The sequence below is a fragment of the Megalobrama amblycephala genome, linkage group LG24, assembly GCF_018812025.1.
Source record: "Megalobrama amblycephala isolate DHTTF-2021 linkage group LG24, ASM1881202v1, whole genome shotgun sequence".
Taxonomy (NCBI): domain Eukaryota; kingdom Metazoa; phylum Chordata; class Actinopteri; order Cypriniformes; family Xenocyprididae; genus Megalobrama; species Megalobrama amblycephala.
The window spans coordinates 2,055,911-2,068,518 of NC_063067.1; positions in this window are offsets into that span (position 1 = coordinate 2,055,911).

A 12,608-nucleotide genomic window follows, 5' to 3' on the forward strand; every position below is an offset into this window, starting at 1 on the left:
TAATGAGCTGAAATGACTTGCATATTAATGAGGCCTTTCAGTCAGGTAGGCTGTGAAAAAAACCTTCTGTGATGTCTCAAGCTCATCATGATATATGAAACATACAGAAAAATATTATTACAATATAAAGTAATGGTTTTATATTATACTTTAAAATATAATGTATTTCTGTGATGCAAAGAGTCTGAATATAAGCTTTTAGTTTAAAAGCATGCACATTTGGAGAAATATTGGATTCTCATATGCTTATGTCAATTTTCTATACAGAGGAGTTATATTTATTTAAAATTCATTATCATTACTATGAGCGCTGGTGTTTTCAATTCATCCTTGAAGTCGGAGGGCGCTCTGTGCATTTTTAGTCCACAAATTCATCTAAAAGAAGAAGAGGCTATTCCATGAATGGAGTTTCCAATTCATACTGCAGCCGGAGGGCGCTAAAGAAACAAAAACTCATCTAAAATTCATCTATAGAAGAAAAGAAAACAGGAACTAACTGCATGTCTTCTAGAGCTCGCTAACCATGACTTTTACACCCAGATAAACACTTTTCAAGACAATAAATACACGATTGAGACGATGAATGCATGTATTGCCTCTGAATTTGCGTCTGAATAGCGCTGGCTCCGTGGGCGTGGCCGCATTAGCGGATAATGAGCTGAATCACGGACTTCTGACATGGCTCTCTTTTCATACAGATTACATAAACACAGAAGGTTTGTTTTCGATTTGACTTACATGATTTAAAACCTGACATCTTAACGTTTTTTTAGACATAAGTTTAATTTTTCTGTGATTAGTATTCACTAAGTTACAGTTCATTTTCTGAGAACTATCAGATTGGACTTCGTTCAGAGGGAGAGGAGAGATCACGCATCATGTTAGTTTTCTTTATTTTACAAAAAGCACAACATTGTGTTTTTACTTTGAGTGTATACAAATAAAAGAAGATATTCTATAGTTTCAATTGATATATTACTTATGTCTCTATATAAAAAATGACGGAGTATTTTAAGTCTGTTTTGCTGCAATGTGAAAAAAAACCTGCAAAACGCGCCGGCGCGTTTTCAGACCTCAGAGTGTTAAACCTTCTCCAGCGACTTCTCAGATTCCTACATCTTAAGATGAAAGGACTAGTAACTATCTCTACTCATCTCCATTATCATTCCATTATTCATCTCTACTCTTCCATTGACTGCTCTATGCTCTACTGGTGTCAATAAACGTATCTTACCTGTTTACATGTCTGACTCCTGTGTACCGTAACACATGTTGTTTGAAGAAAAAAAAATCATCACGGCTACATCTGAATAGCTAAAATGAGTCTTTATATTTCTAATCAAGATTTCTTTGTTTTTCTCTTTCATTTATACTTTGTTTTTGCTTTTTAAATCTATTATGAAATTTTACATAATTTGATATAATAATATTATATGGTGAAATTTTACATAATATGCTACATTTCCAAAAGTGCTTCTACATATTAATTTGTAAAGAAATCTCAGTACGCATATGGAGTCCCTGGGATGGCTCCACCTGGGTAGGGGGAGACTCATCTGACAGGTGACAGCAGAGCTGGCTCTGCTAAGGGAAAGACACAGACTCGCCGTAGGGAGTTTTAAACCGTGGACAATTACACATATGGGACCGCTCACGTAGAGGAGTCACGACATATGGAACCCAGCCAACAGACAACGTCAGGGACGGATGTTGGCCTGGCATCAGACACTCCGCAATGTCCGAGCCGAAGGGGGAGGCGGAGGAACTCGACAGGGTTCGCCAAGTGGGCAACACGACTGGAGTCAATAGATGCACGTATCCGGCCCAGGGGGCGGGAATGGCATTGCAAGCCGACACTTAGGGCGGGTTCAACGCGTCTACCGGCTAGTGGAAGCGAGTACACGGGAAGATACCGGTTCTACACGTAGGCTATAGAATCTAGCGAACGTGTTAGGTGTCGCCCAGCCCGCAGCTCTACAGATATCTGTCAGCGAGGCGCCATGAGCCAACGCCCAGGAAGAGGACACTCCTCTGGTGGAGTGGGCTCTCAACCCAAGCAGACAAGGCACGCCTTGGGAATCGTACGCCAAGGCGATGGCATCCACTATCCAGTGGGCCATCCTCTGCTTGGAGACAGCCTTTCCCTTCTGCTGGCCTCCATAACAGACGAAGAGCTGGTCTGAGGTCCTGAAGCTTCGCGTTCTGTCCACGTACACACGCAGAGCGCGGACGGGACAGAGCAAAGCTAGGGCTGGGTCTGCCTCCTCCGAAGGCAGCGCTTGCAGATTCACTACCTGATCTCTGAAGGGAATGGTAGGAACCTTGGGCACATATCCGGGCCGGGGTCTCAGAATGACGTGAGAGTCGCCGGGCCCGAACTCTAGGCACGATTCGTCGACCGAAAATGCGTGCAGATCCCCTACCCTCTTCAGAGAAGCCAATGCAACCAGGAGGATGGTCTTGAGAGACAGTGCTTTTAACTCGACTGATTGCAAAGGTTCGAAGGGCTGACCCCGGAGAGATGTAAGAACCAGGGTCAGATCCCAAGAGGTTATGGAGGAAGGGCAAGAAGGATTCAGTCTCCTCGCCCCCCTCAGGAACCTGACGATCAGATCGTGTTTCCTCAGGGACTTACCCTCAACTGCGTGGTGATGTGCAGTGATAGCGGCAACATACACCTTCAGGGTGGAGGGAGACAGCCTTCGCTCCAACCCTTCTTGCAGGAAGGAAAGCACGGATCTGACCGAGCATAATCGGGGGTCCTCTCGGCGAGAGGCGCACCATTCGACGAATAGGTTCCACTTCAGCGCGTAGAGGCTCCTCGTGGAAGGAGCTCTAGCGGAAGTGATGGTGTCTACGACCGCTTGCAGGAGATCATTCAGAACCTCCGCATCCCGTCCAGGGACCACACATGGAGGTTCCACAGGTCGGGACGCGGGTGCCATAGGGTGCCCCGTCTCTCAGTCAGGAGGTCCTTCCTCAGAGGAATCAGCCAGGGAGGGGCTGTCGCGAGGAGCATGAGGTCCAAGAACCAGGTCCGAGTGGGCCAGTACAGTGCCGCTAACAACACCTGCTCCCCGTCCTCCCTGACCTTGCACAGGAGTTGTGCGAGAAGGCTCACTGGGGGAAACGCATATTGCGCAGACCCGGGGGCCAGCTGTGTGCCAGGGCATCCGTGCCGCCGGACAGGGAATAGAACCACTGGCAGTGGGCAGTTTCTGGGGAGGCAAACAGGTCTACCTGGGCCTCGCCGAAATGCTGCCAAATCAGCTGGACCGCCTGGGGGTGGAGCCGCCACTCGCCCGCAAGTGGAGGCTGCCGTGAGAGCTCGTCGGCTGCACGGTTGAGCACACCTGGGACATGAGTGGCCCGAAGGGACCTCAGATGCTTCTGACTCTACAGCAAGAGATGGCGGGCGAGTTGCGACATGCGACGGGAGCGTAGACCACCTTGACGGTTGATGTACGCATTTCATTACTCGATTGCATCCTTCGCCAGGAGGACAGCAATCTCCGCCCGGAGAACAGGTGCATTGTCCAGTGACACCTGAGTGTAGTGGACACCCCTGAAAACCGGGGGACGCCGGGCGAACTGATTCGCATAGCCGAGTCTGATGGTACGAATGAGCCGGCTGGACGGGCTGGGGAGTGCTATCCACACTTCCAGACACCGAGCCAGCGGGACCAAAGGCACCACAGACACACCGGGGGTGGGGCAGCGAGGCAGAGTACGGGGACCCGACTCGGACGGCATGGAAGCGGCCCAGAGTGTGGTCAGACTCTGCGAGGCAGCAGTGCGTATGGGAGACGGCACACGGGGCGCGGCCTGCACCATCACACTGCCACCTGCTGGCGATGTGAGGGGGGGCTGCGCGTGACAAGGCAGGGCCTCGCACGCTGACAGCCGCCAGCAGAGTACAGGGACCCGACTCGGACGGCATGGAAGCGGCCCAGAGTGTGGTCAGACTCTGCGAGGTAGCAGTGTGAATGGGAGACGGCACATGGGGTGCGGCCTGAAGCACCACACTGGAACCTGCTGGTGAAGTGAGAGAGGGCTGAGAGCGGCAAGACGGGGCCTTACACACTACCAGCCACACCCTCTTGGGACCTGGAGGATCAGAAAACAGTTCTATTCGTGGGTACCGCTGGACTCCGGAGAGCCAGCGGCGGAACAGACCAGAATTCTCCACCCAGCCCTCCTCCGGGGAAAGAACTGTTTACTTCAGCTTCAGGTCACCATATCCCCAGGACCGCTTCCCGCTAACCAACTGGGTTGGCTGCGAGGGGAGAGGGCTGGGTTTTAGGCCAGCTTGTGAGATGAGTGCGTCGAGAAAGTGTACTTTGACAACGACACATCCCAGCAAGACCAGCCAGGGGTGTTTCCGGACCACCACAGTGGACATTGTCTGGCCCGGGGCCTGCGCTATGACATGGATCATGCGTAGCTCAACCCTGACTCAGAACTACCCACATGCAATGAGTGCTTTGGCGTACCACGGACTTGCCAGGGGCCAAGACCCATGCAGGGCAGAGGTGGTGTGCCCATAGCACTGCCACCCCACCCTAAAGGGTAGTGAGAGAGAAAAAACTTGTAATGCAGATTATGGCCCCCTTGGCGTACCATATTTGACACCAGAGGCTACAAACTGCCAAGTTTTTCCATGCACGTCCGGGCTAAAGACAGGGGTGGGGCAAGGCGAGTATGCGTCGCACAACGCCCCCAGGGGCCCGGGAAAGCATGGTTGTCAAGTCTGAATCTGATTCAGCATGAGCGCATCACGACTGTGGGACGCTCAGCATCATCTTCATGTTCAGAGCCCAACAATACTCTCTCCAATGTAGCAGTCGACATCTGATCCTCTGCTGGAGCCCAGACTAAGACGCTAGGTCCCTCATGAGAAGGACCAGCAATCCAAGCAGTAGCTACCAGCCATGTTGGACAGTGAACGTGGCCGTCCAACTGGACGACACACGGCACACTGGGCGCCGACGTGGCCATGTTGTACTAAACATGAACCACCCACGGACATAGTCACAGCATGTTTGCGATGCACTAGAGGAGTGGGGGGCCCACGGAGAATGACTCGGCGGGTATTGCCCCACTGTGCCCCACTGTGATCCTCTGGTCACCCAGGCTTATTAACCAAAGTAGTATTTTTCTGATTCAGAAAAATAAACTAGATTGGGGAATAAGTGAGGGGACTCCACCTCATTAAAGGCGCTCGAGTCTCGACCGTGCATCTAGAGCGCCAGACAACGCGCAGGGTTGCCATGGCAACGCGCGCTGTCAGCCGGCAGCTCGGCGGCACACGGCGCGCTGAATGCTCAAGCCCTTACGAGAAAGGCGAGACGAACAACGCGCCGACGTGGGCATATTCTCATAAGAGAATATGAACCACCCACAAACACAGTCTCAGCACGCTAAGCAGACATGAGAGAAAGTGATTGTGGCCGTCAGTGAGGATAGGAAACGACCGCCTCCAGAAACGCACAGACAGAATGACGTCTTGAAAAAGACGCAGTGTCTGTCTGTGAAGCTCTTTTAGAAGGGGAAGAGTCAGCTCTCTCGTGCTGAAGCACACAGGGAGTGACGTGATGTGTTCGGGTACACCACTCCCCGAACACACTGGGAGGAACCGGCCCAAATCGCAACATACAACTGTGTTTTATATGGGAATTCAATTGCTGTTAAAACAGCAGTTGAGAGCTTAAGCTCAGGCTCCCCGGGAAGCTCGCGACCTCGCTGTTGTGCCTTAACACCAACACAAACAGACGCTGAATCTCCAAGGCTGTTTAGTTTCACTCTTGTGAAGTCTGAAGCTGGACACCAACTGTTGGCTCCGAAGCGAAAGACAGAGTGCGATTGCAACTGCTTCCTATTTATATACACCTGTCGGAGGCGGTGCGCATTATGCAAATATCGCACGCCAATTCCATTGGCTTGTTTTAGTTCACTCGAAGCTGATAGGGCTCTCTAGCGATATCCCAATTCGTCGGTCACTACTGACGTACGTCGAACGTGACCGACTGAAAGGGAACTCGACATTTGAGTCGTGTACTGAGGAAGAAATGGAGGTAGTTACCATCAAAGATAAGAGAATGAATCAAGATATACACTCCTATTCCTGCAAGGCTTACAAGGAAAGTCATGGGACCTGTGATTTGAGCCCTAATACACCGGATAAAAAACGTTCAAAGAAAGTGCGCAAAGAACAGATGCAAGTAAGTTCTGAACCATCTTTGGCTGAGCTACAAGACAAAGTAATTCATGTTATCACTGCCAAGATCAACGAAAGAGCAGATCAAACTGATGAAGCTGTCAAACACAACACAATGCAAATCGAGGGGCTTAAAAAATCTCTGGAGTTCTGTCATCAAGAAGTAGTGGATCTAAAGAAAGAAAACAGCACAATAAAGATGAGAGTGGAACAAATGCAAAAGAAAGTTACTGAATTGGAGCAAAAGGTAAATGACGCAGATCAGTACAATCTTCGTTTGTATGGAGTAGCTGAAGAGCGGGAGGAAAACGTCAAAGAGTTAAGGTGAAAGAGATTTGCCGTGCAGCAATTCCAGGCAGTGATGGTGAAGAAATTGTGGCAGCAGTGGATGTGGCTCATCGCATCGGCATTATGGACAGCGGAAGAAAGAATCGGTTTCCGCGGCCAGTGATCATCAGATTCACGTGCAGATCGGCAAGAGATGCTTTCTGGAAAGGCGCCAAGAACAACGAGTTTCTCAAGAGCAGAGATTTTCAAGTGAAGGAAGATCTGACAGTTGATGACCGGGCAACACGTGCTCGTCTGTGGCCATTAGTAGAGAAGGCTAGGAAAAATGGAGAAAAGGCTTACCTGGTAGGTAACAAAGCATTTGTGAATGGAAAAGAAATTAAAGGATGAACATTTCAGTATAGGGCTCATTTCTCCATCAATAATCCAAGACTTCAGATATTGACTGTTTATCTGTTAAAGTATGGTGCCTACTGAAGTCAAAAGAAGACTGTTCTGAGTTATCGTTGAATGCAACACAGTTAAAGTGTGTGACATTTATGTTCTTATTAAGTGCACTTGAGATAAGTTAATCTTTGTTGTTGTTCATGTCAGTTTCAATTCTTTCCATTAATGCCAGAGGTATAAGAAACCAACTGAAAAGAAAATCTTTATTTTTGTATTGTCAAAGCAAAGGTGCAGACTTTTATTACATTCAGGAGTCTCATGCTTGTGAAGCAGATGTAACTTTTTGGAGAAGTCAGTGGGGGAATGATGTTTGGTTTTCATTTGATACTAACAAATCTGCAGGGGTAGTTATATTAAAAGGTAAATTCAAAGGACGCATTCACAATAAGCAAACAGATACTGAAGGAAGATGGATAATTCTACATGTTAGTATTGATCTTTCACAATTTATTATAGTAAATGTTTATGCCACAAATAATAAGCAAAAGAATAATCTTTTGTTTTTAACAATTGAGAGTAAAATCAACCAGTTGTGTTCTAAATTTCCTTATGCAATGATTATTTGGGGTGGGGACTTTAATACTGTTATGGACGAAGAAATAGACCGATGGCCTCCTAAAAACAATGAAAAACGTGAATTAAAAAAACATATGTGCAAGATTGGATTTTTTGGATATCTGGAGATATACAGTACTTATCCACACCAAAGAATGTACACCTGGAGCAATAATGATTTGACTAAACAATCTCGTATTGATTTTTGGCTAATTTCTGCAAATAGTGTAGATGACGTTGAATTAGTAAAAATTGAAACATCAGTATTAACAGATCATAAGGCTATAATGATTAAAATCAACAAAGATGCTGTAAGTCTAGCTTGTCCTAATACAAATTTTCGGAAATTAAATAAAAACTTGTTAGAGAATGAATGGTTTAAAAATAAAGCCTCTGAAATGATAGGAAAATATTGGAAACAGGCATGTATCCTCAGTAAATTTGGTCACAATTGGGTATTAATGAAATTTGAAATACGAAGCGTAGCTATAGGTATAGGGAAAAAATTGCTGAAGTAAAAAAAGAAAAAGAAAATAAATTAATTGGGAAAAAAATGGAATTATCTGCTAAGCAAATTTTAACAAATGAAGAAATTAAACAATTGGCCTCCTTGCAATTACAATTAGACACAATTTATGTAGACAAAGCTAGAGGTGCCTTTATAAGGAGTAGACAGAAGTGGATGGAACAAGGTGAGAAAAATACAAAATATTTTTATAAAATTTAGAAAATCGTAATAGGGAACTATCATCTATACGTAAACTCATGATTAATAATAAAGTATGTGAAAACAATAAAGATATTGCTGAATATGTCACCCAGTTTTATAAAACTCTGTACACTTCTGACCCTTATGATGATAGAGAAACAGATTTATATTTGAATAACATTTCTGACACAACAAAGACAATAGAAGAAGAATTTAAATTATTTTGTGACAAAGATATTAGTCTAGAAGAGGTAAACAAATTGTATTGTAGGCTTGAAAGATAATAAGTCTCCAGGGAACGATGGGCTTACCAGTGAATTCTATTCAGTGGTCAGTGATCTCCTTTTTTAGCAGCCATGTTTAAAGGATCCATTGAATTCGGGGAATTACCTGCGACTCTCAAACAAGGACTTATTACAATTATTCCTAAGCTGAATAAGGATAAATTTTGCATTGACAGCTAGAGACCAATTACCCTTCTGAATAATGATGCTAAACTTTTTGGTCTAGTTTTTGCAAAAAGATTAAAGAAAGGTCTAGAACAGATCATTGATGAAGAACAGTCAGGGTTTATGACTGGGAGACATAATAATATCAGATTAATTTTAGATATGATTGAATATAATTGCTTTATACCAACAGATTCTTTTATGTTATTCGTAGACTTTTACAAAGCATTTGATACCGTGACTCATGAGTTTATGTTCAAATGTATTCAACATTTCTATTTCTGTTTTTATTAGTTACACAAATTATGGCTCTACATATCAAAAAAGCAGAGTTCGAAGGTATAAGAGTATTTGAAAGAGTATTTAAATTGTGTCAATTGGCTGATGATACTACTATTTTTCTTAAAATGATTCAGAAATAATAAAAGCAATTAATTGCATTAAAGAGTTTCTCAGTATCAGGTCTTAAAATTAATATAAATAAATCAGTGCTGTTTCCACTTAAAGAATGTAACTTAACAGAATTACATGGTATTCCTAGTAAACATACAGTCACATATTTAGGAGTTATTATACATAAAGATGAGCATGAACGCAGTGTGCTCAATTTCAAACCAATAATTGTTACATACAGAAGGGGACGGAGACACAGGTATAGTTAATATGCAGTTTACTGAACAACCAGAGAACGATGGCAGAGTGCAGGTGAGTGAAAGCAGGTTAAGTTTGTGATCTGTTTATGTGTCTATGTAAACCAAAGAGCAAAGGTGGATTATCTGTGCTTAGTTTTGAAACTTTAAACAATACATTCAAGATTAATTGGTTTTTTAAATTCATGAAAGAAAAAGATAGTATGTGGTATACATTTCCAAAACATGTGTTTGATATGGTGGGCGGCATAGATCTTCTTTTGAGATGTGATTTTAAAATTGAAAAACTGACTGTCAAATTGGCTAAATTTCACAAACGAGCTTTAGTGGCCTGGATGCTGGTGTTTAAGCACAATTTTTCCCCAAATAAATACATTATTTTGAATAATAGGTGCATTCAATATAAAAATAGATCTCTCTTCTATAATAGTTGGAATGAAAATAATATTGTGTTAGTTAGACAACTCTTAAATTCAAATGGTAATTTATTATCGTATAGTGAATTGTTGGAAAAATGTGCGTTTCCAGTAATGCCAAAAGAGTATGCTGTTGGATTTGATGCCATATACCTCAATAAGTTATACATTTTGTAAGAGCTTGTGGAAGTGATTCTTCTGAGGCAATATTTGTTAAAGGCAGCGTGTTTATAGGAGATATTGATATTTTGAAACATAGGTGTACAAATAAACATATTAGGAATATTATAACTGGTTGAAGCAGCTACTCATAAAAGCTTATTGTGGACCAATGTATTTAGGAATATAAACTGGAAAAAAGCTTGGTGTATTTGTGAAGCATACTGTTTAAATAATAAAGTAAAAGAGGTTACATTTAAAATTTTACATGGTATCCAGCTAAAAGTGTGTTAGAGAGGTTTAAGTTAGAGATTGATTATTCATGTGATTTTTGCTCAATGGAAAAAGAATCTATTGTCCATCTGTTTTGTAATTGTACATACACAAAGATTTTTGGGTGGATGTGGAAAATTTCATTAGAAGGAAAACAAATGTTATATTTAAATTAAATAATTTTGATATATGTATGTATTATTCCAATGAAAATAATAATAATAATAAATTAAAATTTTATTGTACAACTGTTTATTATTTTAGGGGAATTTCATATACACAATAAGAAATGGTCAGGATCCAAGCCAAATTTTATTCATTTTCTTCAGGAGACAAAAGACTACTGCACCAGTTTGGAGAACATTATAAATAAAAAAGCAAGGAAGACTTGCCATATTTTTAAAGAATATTCAGTTTTTTGATGAATCAATCAATGGTTTGTATGCTCTGGCATGTGTTTTCTGTGCATTAATATGTAAATTTCTGTTTATTATTGTATATTTCTGGTTAATAATAATAAAAAAAAGACAACTGACAAACAGCATTTTATATCTCAAGCGTTAATTTTTATTACAACTAACAAATATCTTTTTTATTATATGCAGATCACATTAAAACTCACTAAAATAAAAGTTAAAAAAATGAAACAAAAAATCTGCATGTTACAGCAGATTAAAGCATCAAGCTTATATGATTTTCGTGATTGAACAAGATCACCTTTCCACCTTTAATTTTAACAAATTACCCTCTCAGATGATAACTCTTGTGGGGGAAATGCCATCTTTCTGTGATGAAATCATCAATATCCAGCATGGGCAGATCAGATATTTAAAAGGTTTTATAAAACCGTTATTAACACACACTACATACTGTGAGCTTTTTCTTTCTAGGGTTTCCTTCTGTGCTGCACTGAGAATCGACACTTGATTGTTGACGAGAATTTAATAAATTTGATGAAGACTTATTAATTTTTACTTATAAAAGTCCCTGAGTGTAAGTTTTGCGCAGTTATTTACATTGTTCTGACATAAAAATTAAACAAAAGCAATACTCACACATTTTAGCTCAATGAACCAACAGATTCTACTCAGTGGAGCAAAAATAGAGTATGTACGTAAATCCTGCAAAGTTTTTTATAAGTTATAAATTTTATTACTTTTATAAGTTATAAATTATACGTTTTTTTTATTTTTTTATGTACATTTATAACACTATATTTAGCATTATTATATTAAATTTGCATAAAATTACAAAAAAACTATAGTTAACGCTACTGTGAGGGTGTGGGAGTGACGGTAAAAATGACTCTCATTCACCGCTATAAAAGTTTACCTGACTTCCGCTACTGAGAAACACGGAAATGTGAAAAGGGTCTATTGTGCCAAAATAATTATTTTAAAGTCTCTTTTGATAAAACTTTATAAATAATTATTATTTTATTATATTAATATCAAACGCTCACCCTCTGCTACTTTAAGTCTGTACAATGACCAAAATGGATAGAGGTGGGAAGCGTTTTGGGGAGCAGAACAGAAAAAGGGAAAATATCATGATAAGCTTAACCTATAATTTTTTTTTTTTTTATCACTATAAGTCTTTAAATTAATCAACATTTAACATTGTTGCCTGAGATGGCAAAGTGATTAATGTTAATATCAGTTCATTTCCAAATGTCTCGGGCACTCAAAAAAATAAGCTGCGCTATATTCAGTTTAATCTAACACAACCTAGTTATTGGGCTTTTCGTCTCATCCTCTGTTAATGTAGACGAGCATGTTACTGTATGTCCAGGAGCACATTCATGCACGGGCTTCCATGGGCTGAAGCCTATAGTCCTATGGCTGCTCGAATAATATTTTTTAAAATAATTCTTCACTAAAGTTTATTATTGGACTTGACGAAGTCTTGTAAATGTAAACATTCAAACGCTAGAAGACCAAGAGAATTCAATTTGGTTGTGTGCAAAGAGAGCCACATCTCAGCACCGAATTAAGTTCTCTTCCACGTCTTCTTGTGCTTGAACACACAATTTTCTCTAAATGCCAGCCTTGGCGAGTATTCATGTAAACACAGTCGGTTTTTGTCTTTGGATTGAAATTGGATGTGTCAGTGTATTAGATCCGTGCATTAGGTCTTAAAATGACAGCAAAATGTTAATTCAAACAACTAAAAAGACAAAGGAGAAAATCAATCACTGTTCTTGACTGAATAACTTTTGAAAGCTTTAACAAGGATTAATCTATATTTAATTTATAGGGTGAAGACTATGCTGGATTATTTTATATTTGATTATTCAATTTATGTACCTGAATACTGTTAGACCTACCTGAAAATTCTTAAAGCTGTGTTTATTTCATTTGTTTAATATTTGTTCCATTGTATTTATTTGTGCTATTGCTTGTAATTCTGTTTATTTGTTCTTATTTTATTGCTGACTGTTTACAT